The sequence below is a fragment of the Cyanistes caeruleus genome, chromosome 1, assembly GCF_971803275.1.
Source record: "Cyanistes caeruleus chromosome 1, bCyaCae1.hap1.1, whole genome shotgun sequence".
NCBI classification, from domain to species: Eukaryota; Metazoa; Chordata; class Aves; order Passeriformes; family Paridae; genus Cyanistes; species Cyanistes caeruleus.
The window spans coordinates 63,157,101-63,169,210 of record NC_141701.1 but is presented as its reverse complement, the minus strand read 5'-3'; positions in this window follow the sequence as shown (position 1 = coordinate 63,169,210).

The following is a 12,110-nucleotide window of genomic DNA, read 5'->3' as shown; positions in this document are numbered from 1 at the left end:
ATTGGAAATCTTTTGGAGAAAAGTAAAACTTACTTTCCTAAGATTTTTAAGCTAATGAAAGAGTTAGCTGTCACGAGTGTTACCTAGAAGCATAGAAAGAACAAAGAGGGAAGCAAGTTACTTAAATTAAAAGCCACTATTAAGGTACACTGGACTTTAAATTAGGCTTTTTCTTTGTGTGTGTAAAATTAGATTTATAGTTTTTTTAAAAATCAGGTTCTGAAACAATCTTCAAATATTAGAGGATGAATTAAAAAATCAACAGCTTTTCAAATTGGAATTCAGAATGTTTGGAGTTTTCCATCTGAGTTTAATATCTCTAGCACAAAAGACTGAAATCTATGATTCAGAAAGTTCTTTAATTCCTGTTTTGCTTTATTCTTGTTTCATCATCATCAACTTTCAATGCCACCACCCTTCAAAAAAGGCAAGCATATGTTTCAGTTTGGGAACATCTTTATAGTTTTTTGGAAGCAAGGTAAGATCTAGAGCATTGATTATAGACAATACCTTCACCAAGGACTTTACTGCTTTTAGATGAATTAAGAACACTCATAAAAAAGGAAAGAAAATGCTGCAGTTTTATTGTTTTCATGTAATCTTTGATGAGGTTCTATGTATGAAAACAATAGATATGGTTAAACATAGTTTAACTTAATCCTTGCCTTTCATGGAATGGATTAATCACGACTTCCATTCTGAAGTAGGATCCATTATCCCTCATATGAAGTAAGTTGTATCTTGTAAAGGCATCATAATCAGGTGAAGTCCCAGGTGACTGGAAAAAGGGAAAGATTTGGCCTATCTTTACAAACGGTGGAAAGTAGGACCCTGGGAGCTACTGACCTGTCAGCCTTACCCCTGTGCCCAGGAAGATCAGAGAACAGATCCTTAGAAGCTATACTGAGGCACAGAGAGGACGGGGAAGTAATTAGAGGCAGCCAGCAGAGCTTCACCAAGGCCAAGTCCTGCCTGACCAACTTAGCAGACTTCTATGGAGAGAATACATCAGTGAACAAGGCTACAGATGTCATTCATCTGGACTGCTGTAGAGCATTTGATCTGGTCCCTCAGAACTTACTTCTTTCTAAATTGGAGAGAAATGGATTCAGTGGATGGACTGTTAGATGGACAAGGAATTGGTTCCACAGCTGCATCTAGAAGGTAGTGGTCAACACTCACAGTCCCAGTGGTGTCCTTCATACTGGGACAGGTGTTATTTCATATCTTCATTGATGACATGGATAAAGGGATCCAGTGTACCTTCAGGAAATTTGCAGATGACACTAAGCTGAGTGGTGCAGCTGACATGTCCTGGAGGACAGAATGTCATCCAGAGAGACCTGGACAAGCTTGAGAAGTGGGGCCATGAGAATCTCATGATGTTTTAACAAGACCAAGTGCAAGGTGCCATACCTGAGTTGGGACAACCCTTACTATCTATACAGGCTGGGGGATGAAAAGATCAAGAGCTGCCCTTCTGAGGAGGATTTGGGGGTGCTGGTGGATGACAGGCTGGACATGAGCTGTCAATGTGCACTTGCAGACCACAAAGCCAGCTTTATCTGGGTTGTATCCAAAGCAGTGTGACCAGCAGACCGAGGGAGGTAATTCTCCCCCTCTACCTGTGTTTAGTGGGACCCTACCTGTAACACTGCATGCAGCACTGTGGTTCTCAGCACAGGAACGACATGCACCTGTTGGACTAAGTCCAGAGGAGGCCACCAAGATGGTTAGAGGGATGGGGCACCTCTCCTAGGAGGAAAGTCTGAGAGAATTGAGGTTATTCAGCCTCTGACAAGAGGCTTTGAGGTGATCTAATTGTGTCCTTTCAGTACCTAAAGGGAATTTACAAGAAAGATGGAGAGAGACCTTCTGCTAGGGTATAAAGTGTGACAGGAAAGTGGGAACGGATTCAAACTGAGAGAGGGTAGGTTTAGGTTAGAAATCTGAAAGAAATTATTTACTCTGAGGGTGGTGAGGCACAGGAACAGATTGCCCAGAGAAGTTGTGGTTGTCCTATTCCTGAAAATGTTCAAATCTAGGTTGGATGGAGTTTTGAGCAACCCAGTCTAGTGGAAAGTGTCCCTGCCCATGGCAGAGAGATTGGAACTTTAAGGTCTCTTTCAAGGCAAACCATTCTATGATTCTATACTTCTGTGATTAAGGTTCTTGTTCATTTAATAAATAGCCTTACATTCCTTTAGTAATTAAAGTATGAGTTTTTTCATGGTTATGAAAACCATAACCATTTTTCATGGTTATGAAAAAACTGCCCACAAGAAAAGCAAAAGAATCATCCTGTAAATCTTTACCAAGACCAGATGCTGAAATTGAATGGCTGTAATGTCTTAGGCAAGTTAAGACTAACTTAAAAAAATTTTGTAGTCTTTTGCAAAATATTACAAAAAGAATGAAGGGTTGTATTTTATATGTTAACACAGCTAAATGTATTTAAGGCAAGAAGATTTTTGCCTTCAATTTTCCAGATCCCTTTCTCCCCACTATGTAATTAAGATATCTGGATATATTACTTTGCGCACAGACTAGTACAAAGTAGGTTTTCATACAGACATTTGATCAAGCTTGGTTATAGTCAACCTATTTGGGTTTTTGCAAGGAAGCAAAATCTTTCAGAGGACAGTGACCATGTTTACAAGTTAGGAATACCTAGTGAACATCCAGTGACAATTCCTGGAGGGTTTCAAAAAGCAATAAATGTTGTCTCAAGGATAAAGATAGCCAGTTCCACAACTCAATTGCTTGCAGAGGAACCTTCAGAGAATTCTTTACCTTGTGGCATTTTTGTACATTGCGGTTTACTTAGTGTTCCAGGATGTTCCTTTAATAAAAGGCCTGTTATTATGTCGAATGAATCCCAGCATGAAGTCATATCCTTTCCTAAATTGATGATAGCTGGACTTCATAATTTTTTTATTTGTTTGTTTTTATGAGCTCAATAAAAAATAGACTAGATACACAGAGTAACTAAATTCTAGGGATCATCTTCCAAAGGTACAGCATTACTGAACTGTTAGAAATTAAGATATGTAACACAAAACAAGAAGAAATTATAACATTCTTCTAGTGTTTTCTCAAGATCATCACAAAGTAGGAAGTGTATGATACTAATTTATTGGAGTACTAGAATTATGATATATATGACTGATCCTTTATTTACTGGTCATTTAAACATGAAGTCCGAAGGAAATGATATTTTAACTTCTTCTTCTTCTCCTTCTTCTTCTTCTTCTGATTATCATTATTATTATTATTATTATTATTATTATTATTATTATTATTATTATTAGTGTTGTGGTTGTTGTTGTTGTTACATTTCATGTATGCAACAATCTGTTCATGTTCATTCCTGAAATTCCAAATTCAGAGACAGCTGTCTGATATTGCCCAGTCTGCCCAAACTTTGGACTAAACATGTTTTTGGTAATCTTAAAATAATCATAGGAAGCCAAAGTAAATGTGATGGTTACATTTATAGCTATTCATGAAGCTATATTGTTTAAAGCAGGGCACAATAATAAAATTCAACTGATATCATTCAACACATTGGGTAAAGGCTATCACAGAGATTTAATTAGATGCTAAACATGAATAACTGGATGCACACGGTGAGATGTCTTGACTTGCCAATTAAGGCTCTCAACTTATTTCACAATAAGCCCATATCTACAAGATGAAATATCTGAAAGAAAATCTTATAGTTGTGATCATATTCAAATCATATTCTCATAGTTGTGATCTGGATTAGTATAAGAAAGAAAAGTAAGAGTACTAATAATGGTTTGCACATGAAGTTTAGATCCTCTTACAAAACACCAATAAAGTACTCATTTATATTGCAGTAAATTAATATAAAATTACCATTATCTAGGCCAGAGTACTTTGGAGATTCAAATTCAAGTAGCTGCAACGTGTGGCATAAATACCAGCTATATTAACAGTAGGCAAAAGCAATAACCTTTTAACTTCTTGAGATACCACTGCTGTGAGAATTATTGGTGTATTATGCTTTGTACGTACTGATTGGTATAAGAATTAGAATTCTTTTTGTCGCTTTAATTTTGCACAAGACGTAAATAATGTAGTGGGGTTTTTCTCATCATTCTTTATTCTCCTGCTAGTTTAGCATGATCATAGACTCTCTAAAGCCAATTCTACCAAGAAAATTAAAAAAAAAAAACCCAAAGAATAATTGAACCAGTGAGGCAATATGGTTGATCTATTATCAGATGTGATAGTTTCTTTTTTTTTCTATCAGACATGTTTCTTAATTTTGATTTCATCTCTGTTCACAAGAAATTGAGTCTAGTTCTGGATCTTTAATATTATTATCATCAAGCTTAATTCAGATGCTGATGCTGAGAGATCAGAAAAGAATATTTTAAGAACTTGACTGACAAGCAAGACACTTCCAGCTGTGTTAGGAAATACAAATGGTGGTACCCTAGGCAAGCACAATATATCATCTGTATTCCCAGTGTCACCTCAAGCTAGTCTAGCTTCTGGCTTTGCAAGAGACACTAAGGGACAGGGAGGAAAGCTCAGAATCAGAAGTATTTCTCTCTTAAACTGTTTTTTTCATATGGATTGAGAATATCTACATTACTTTTCACTGAACCTGCAGTTATAAACACAACTAACTTCTTGCACTTTAAGGAAACTAATTATATACAAATTCTGCCATGAAGTTACATGTTTTAAGGAACTATTCAAACTTTAGAGGGATTGCATGATCAAACATTGAGGTAAAATTCAATATGCAAAGTTAATCAGTCATAATTTTATTAAAGACAAGATGATGAAACTAATTTAGGCATAGATTGATAGCAAACTAAGCATGATTTACATTAACACATCATTTATGTTCATATTTTCTGTTGATTAAGTAGGTTCATAAGAAAGCTAAAATATGCAATATACTCCATTTTGCAATTGAATTCACTGTTTTTCAGTGGAACCTTTGCATGGAAGATGCAAGGCACATCAGGATGCTACACAAGCAAGAACTGCCATCAAGATGCGGTATAAAGATATACATACTGTATAAATGATTCTTTGAACATAAGTCCTACTCTTAGCAAATAGTCTAAATTACTGAAATTACTAAATTTTCACATAAAAAAATGCATATTGTGCCCACGTTTTGCTTACAAAACTTGAAAATACTACAAGAACACCTAATTTTCAGAAAAAAAATAAGCAAGACCAACAGCTAATAACAGTGACTACTTTGGTAGATTCAGTCCAACATGTATTATCTTTATGTATTTATCAATGCCAGTCAAAACTTTTTTGAAAAAAATCAGTGTCTTGCTTTCTTATCCACTATTACAAATAATTTCAGAATTTATGTAAGAAACAGTGCCATAAATAAAATATTTTAATCAGAACAAGGGGAAGTGGTTCTAATGCTGATCAGAAACTAGTCATGCTACATAGCAAAGGTCCACAATTATTTCAGCAATTTATTTTCAAATGTGCTTAGTTAATGGTTAAACAACCTAATCTTGGTAAAGTTGTAGAATCTCATGCTTGGAAAACAATAGGCATGGTTAATAATTATGTTGTCTCATTGCTGAGCTAGTGATACAGTACAGCCTTGTGTCCTCTGCCTTATGACAGATTCAGTAACATCATGGTTTATAAAGGGCAAGTGCTGACAATTCAGCAAGTGATAGCATTTATTCATAATGCTTAGTTTCCAGTATATTTTATTTCAAAAGTAGTATTGCAGAAAGATGCGTCAGAAAATTGTTTCTACCACATAGCAATTATCCTTCCTGAAAACTTTGAACATTTCTATGACCATACACACTGATAAGCTCAACTAAATGGACACATCTAACACATCTTTACCTTTTAAACAGAAAATATGGGGATATTTATTTATGAATTAATCTCTCATTCATTTTTGAAATTGAAAACCAGTCTCCAATATGTATTTATCAGCTTACATAAACTGAACATATACACTAGGACTGGTTTCCCTTTCATTGCTTAATATTAAGCGCTTCTTTTTGCAACACATTTTTAGATGTGAAATAAAGTCAGCAATGTTTCCCAACATCACAATGCATGCCAGGTTCTGATGACCTTTTCTTGCAGTATGATGTAATCCGAGGAGTCAGCGAACTATAGCATAGGTGTAACCGTAATCCTTTGTGTCTTTTGAATCTTATCTCCTCTGCATCTCCGAGATGTTATAATACACTCCTTTTGGGAAGAATAGCATCAGATTAGACAAACATTGTGGGGCTTTGAACACAGAGGATCACAGTTTATACCACATGTTCAAACACATGCCTAAGCAGTTACCATTCTCAGCAGGACCTCTATTCAAATCTTTATTTCTGAGAATGACAGCATGGAATTTGTCATGTGATTGGCAGATACCTTGTTTTCCAAAATTATAGCAAAAATATTGCATAGTCCCAGATATAGTTAAAATTAAAAATATAAACCCCAGTTTGCCCAAGTCTAAGCTTAGCAATGCAAGGTTAAACTTAGGTATTTGCTTGTTTTGTTTCATTTCCTCTAAAAAAATCCAGTTTGGGCCTGTAATTACAGAAATAGCATTTAATAACATGTGAAAACACTGCTTTTAATTTTCTAAAGGACAGTTTCCTGTGTATTTTTAATTCAGAATTATTTATACATATATATATATACACATATTTATACATACATATGTATATTTTTTCAGAACAAATCTTACATAAGCATATATATATGTAAGTGTATTCACATAAATATTCATGAAATAATAATGTTGCTTACAGGGAAAACTATATACAAACACTATAAGTTAATGATTTCTTTCTTTTGTCCCAGGAGGACAAAACAACAGAATAATATTAAATTACTTAACAGTTGCACTTTACATATTCAGGAAATGTGAATTGAAATGACAACTCTGATATATCAGTGGTGTTGTGTCATGGCATGACTATTTTTCATAACAGACAGCATCTGTTATGCCCATCAGACCTCACCTGAATAACACAGACTCCCATTCCCACTGAATCTTCCAGATGACCTAAACTAGCTACTTGCTAATCTTTCTGTGACTTTCATAAAGGAAATGGGAGAGATTTCTATATATTTACATGGAAAATATTTATATTCCCTCCAGCAACATGTTAATAATGGCATGAGCTGAAAATGTAGATCACCTTGCTGTAGAGTAATATGAGAAATTTCAACATTTACTTACACATGGAATGATTTCAACATTTTGAGAAGCTATGCCACACTAGTAAAAGGTGGTAGATTATGACTGTTAAACACAAATATTTTGTATATCACAGGAGACAGCATAGGACACCTTTTTCTCCATTTCATAGAATCATAGAATCATTAAGACTGGAAAAGACCTCTCAGATCATTAACTCTAAGCTTTGCCTGAACATCACCATGTCAAATAAACCTAAGTGCCCCACCCAGTCATTTCTTGCACACTTCCTGGGATGGTGCCTCCACTTCTCTCCAGGGCAGCATATTCCAATGCTTAACAGCTCTTTCAGTGAAAAAATTCTTTCTGATTCTACCTGAACCTCTCCTGTGGCAGAGGTCATTTTGTTCTTGTCCTGTTGCTAGCTGTGTGTGGGAGAAGAAGCCGAACCCCATCTTACCACAACCTCCTTTCATGGAGTTGTAGAGAGCAGTAAATCCTTCCCTGAACCTCCTCTTCTCCAGGCTAAACAGCCCCATCTCACTCAGACATCCCTCCTATGACTTACTCTCCAGACCCCTCACCAGCTTCACTGCCCTTCTCTGGACATGCTTCAGGACCTCAATATCTCTGAAATGAGAAGCCCAGAACTGCACTGGAAGTTCCCTGTCCCTGTCTATCCGGGGGCTGGCTGCCCTGAGGATAGCTGTTCTTCTGAAAACTGAGTTAAAGAAAGCACTAAATACCTGGACCTTTTCATCATCCACAGTTAAAATTTGTTTTTTGCAGTAGAGCACCCAACTTTATGGCCTAAAGAATAAGGGAATTGTCTTACCTTCCCCCGATGTCTCTTGTAAAAGGAAAGTTATCCAGCAGTGACAGTTATGGAGTACAGTAGAGTTTTGTGCAAGGAATGGATGCTCAGCAGTTAGAACTTTAGGTCGAGTTCCTATCATTTTAAAACAAGGAATAGAGACATGAACATTGAGCCTAGTTATCTGGGATCCTTTTCTGTGTTTTTTAATTGGTAATAATGAAACCTTAGATCAAAGTAGACCAAATAGACTTCTAACATGTGGGCAATGAAAGCTGTGATGAATCCCGCTCCTGAGTGGGATTTCTTCATTTAATTTATCAATCATGCCATAACAAATCCTAATAAGATTCACCAGTGATTTCATCTGAGAAGTGTGAGCAGACAACCCATCTCTCTCCACTGCTGGTTACTACATCACTGGATAATGAAACTTGTTTCAGAATTGATCTTTTCCTTTTGTCTAGAAACCAGTCAACTTATTTCATGTTTCTCCATTTCATTTGGCCTCTCTTTTCTGCTGAAGTCCAGAAAAACTTGTATCCTTAACTACACAAATAGATAAAATATGCATGGTGAATCATTAAATACAAAGGATATTGCAGCAAGGTCTAGGGTTTCTGATTGGAGATGCCAGTGAAGAAAAGTCCAACATAGATAAAATGGTGAGCAATTAAAATATAATTTTTTCATTAAGAATGTAAAATTTGGATATTAAATTTTATCCAAAAACTAAAGGGTACAGCATGAAACACACAAGAGCATTAAAAAATGACTGATACTTAAAGTACACAAACAAATTAGCAGGAGCTGACCAAAAGGATAAGGGTGTTATTGAACATTAAAGTTAGATGTCATTTCCCCTAATTTAAGGGTATTCCAATTAGAGTTAACCTGAAGGTTAGCTACTTTCATCTTTATCATCTTTTTGATAGTGTTAGCACAGATGCTGTGGCATCACGGAAATTATATGCATCATAAAAATGCAGCTAATTATCAGTGAACTAGTCACTTCTTATGTAGAATTAGTTTAATATCTTCAAGCAAATGTTTGTGACCCACTTGTCTGATAACAGCATCCATTATTGACCCATGGCATGCCCTGTCTATCTTTCCTTTCTTAAGCTCTCAGTGTCTACCTGACATTGCATTTTCTCTTGCTGGAGATGAGAATAGCTGTTTCTTTGAATACTCTGAATTTCGTAGTTGAATTTACCTTTGCATTTGGAATATGAGGATTGTTTGTGCACTGCTAGCATGAACAGGATGTGGAGATTTGTGTTAATAAGTCTGTAAGAAGACATTTTTTGTTCATTTTTTATTAAGAACAATATATGTCAGGACTATGGTTTTAATAAGAAAATTATTATGTAACATTTTGTAAAGTTGCGGAAGGATTTTGAAGGATTACAGATATTTTTGGCAACTAAACATTGCTAGAAATTCTGGAGAACATATGAAAAAGAAAAGCCAAACTCAGAGAAGCTTGAAAGATTTCTTATCTTTAGCACTTAAGGTTTTTAGACTCAGAATTGTGTTGATTTTCAGGGTAAAGCAGGATAAAAGACAAACCTTAACATATTGAAATATTTCTCTACATATTTTAAGAAAAAAATTAGAGCTAAGTACTGTTCAGTGAATACATTATTCAGTGAATTTTGTCATCTTTCATTGAATAAATTATTCAATTACTTTTCTTCTCTGTATTTGACTAGGTTTATGATGGGTATAATACCATTTATTGAACATACTACTCTACAAACATGTATATTATCTGAATAAACTGTTCAATGAGTATTTTCTCTAGAATTTTCCCACTTTTATTCTTTCTTTGTTATAATGGTATAGAATAATTTATAATTTCCACATCCGAAGACGGAATGACTGACTTCAAAAAACTGCTGAATTGAATCTGAGATTTCCTTTTTTGTACTGAACCTTTTTTATCATTCAAAAACATGGAGATGAATGTGGGCTGCATCTTACTGTTATCATCCAATTCCAAGCCAAGACATGTAAAACCTACCTGTTAAAAATGATAGCAGTCATAATAACAGACTCAAAACATAAGAAAATTCTAGAAGTGAAAAAAAATATAAGAAGATGTCAAAAATGAGACTAAACAAGCTAACTGCAACAGGAAATTTCATATGTTCAGAAGCTTGTCTGATATGGCAGACACTACTGACACAGTTGATATACTTGGGGTTTTTTTTACTTTAATACAGAACTTATAATTAATATTTCAAAAAAAAAACCAACAGAATAAAGTTGCTGTGCATGAGGAACCTTTTTTTAAGCAAATGTTTCATTAGCATGTACTGTTCACAATCTCCAACTGGCTGAAATATCAAAAGATACTACTTTTACCTCAAGGACTCAATCTGTCCACCTGGTCACTAGCTGCCCTATGAATGACCTAAAGGTTACACATTACAGCTACATTAATAAAATGCATATTAAGAAAAATGAAGTTAATAATGGATATTGAAACATTTACATGCAATGCCTTTCAACCAGTCACTGTGTCCTTTGCAAGGAGACAATAAAGAGCTCTGCAACAAAAATTAGGAAGTCAGAAGCCCCTATGTAATATTGCAGTAATTTACTGGGTAAATATAATCTGCTGGAATGTCAGCTTTTCAAGGCAGCACTTCTGGAACTCACTTCTGGGAACACAGGATTGGAATGGATCGTCTGAGTGAAAAACTGTCTTTCTGTAGGATAAGGTGAGACTTTTGTGTTGTGCATTTATATCATCTTTCAAATGTCCATTTAAATGATCCCAAACTCAGGATTTTTGGTTTTCTTACACCATTTTAAAGGCTGACTTAGAACTGTTCACTCTTGATGGTTTTATAATTCCAACTTGCATTTTCTTAGGACAATTTATTCATGAGCTGATACTGTTCATTGTTAAGCTTAAAAAGCTCTCTTCTGCCCCTGATTTATTTCTGTCCTGATGAATAAACAAGGACAATGAAAACACAGAGAGAAATATAATCTTTTTCAGCCTTCATTGAATCAAGGGAAACAAGTAAGCTTTTTTTATTCTTTCATGTTCTCCTTGTAGGAAATTTGTAATGTAATCAAAACAAGTATCAAGAACAATATATGTATTTAATAAGTAGCAGGTCTAGTTGTGAATAAGGTATCCATTATGTGACCATCAGTTAGCATAAAGAACAAAAAAGTCACTGCCTGCCACAAGGCACTAAAGTTCAGACCCAACAGAGGAACATAAACACCATTTTATGTAGCTGTGGAGTGTGGGTTTCCTTCTCTCTGGTAAGCACACAAAACCCCTCTGATAAGGACACCTACATGTAAAATGTCTGTCTACAGCCACACACTGTGGTCTTCCAGGACTGTCTTCCCAAGGCAGAAGCCAACTTCAGGATGGCAGAATGAACTCCTCTTCAACTGGGCATCCAAGCTGCCAGCAGTGTAAAATTCAGAGTCAGATGGAGGCAAGAGGAAAACCAATTATAACTCTGGAGGCTGGTAGTTGGAACCATTAATAGAGATATTCTGGGCTGACATTCTGTTCTGCCTCTACTATTTGTGTATGACATCATCTATTATGAACATCTTCCCAAATTTAATGGATCATGTTGGTAAGCATGCAGATATAATCCCAGATGTTACAGGATATTATCCGTGCAGTTTACTATATTCAGAAATCTGTGTTAGGTACCTAGCTACTGTAGTCTCCACACTGTATGACTTATTAGATATACCAAATAACATGCATAGAAGCCAATGGACTGCTCTGTGTGTTGCAGGAAATGAACAAAAAAAATTCGGATTCCACTGAAAACATCAGATCTTGACCAAAGATGCAAATCTCAGATAATATTTTGTAACAGATTTGAAGGTCTGATAAACATAACTTCACTTAAAGAAATTGTAGCTGCCATTCTCAGCCACTCTGATAATTCAGGACCTCTATCATAATTAGATTTGACAAGCCAAGGTTTCATACTCTGTGCTTTCACTATTTTCTGGCATAGGACTTCACCTTCTTAGCCATGTTTTTGCCAAACAGGTATTGACCAAGGAAGACTGTGGATTCCTGCTCCGTAAAAGCAGGGCAAGTGAATA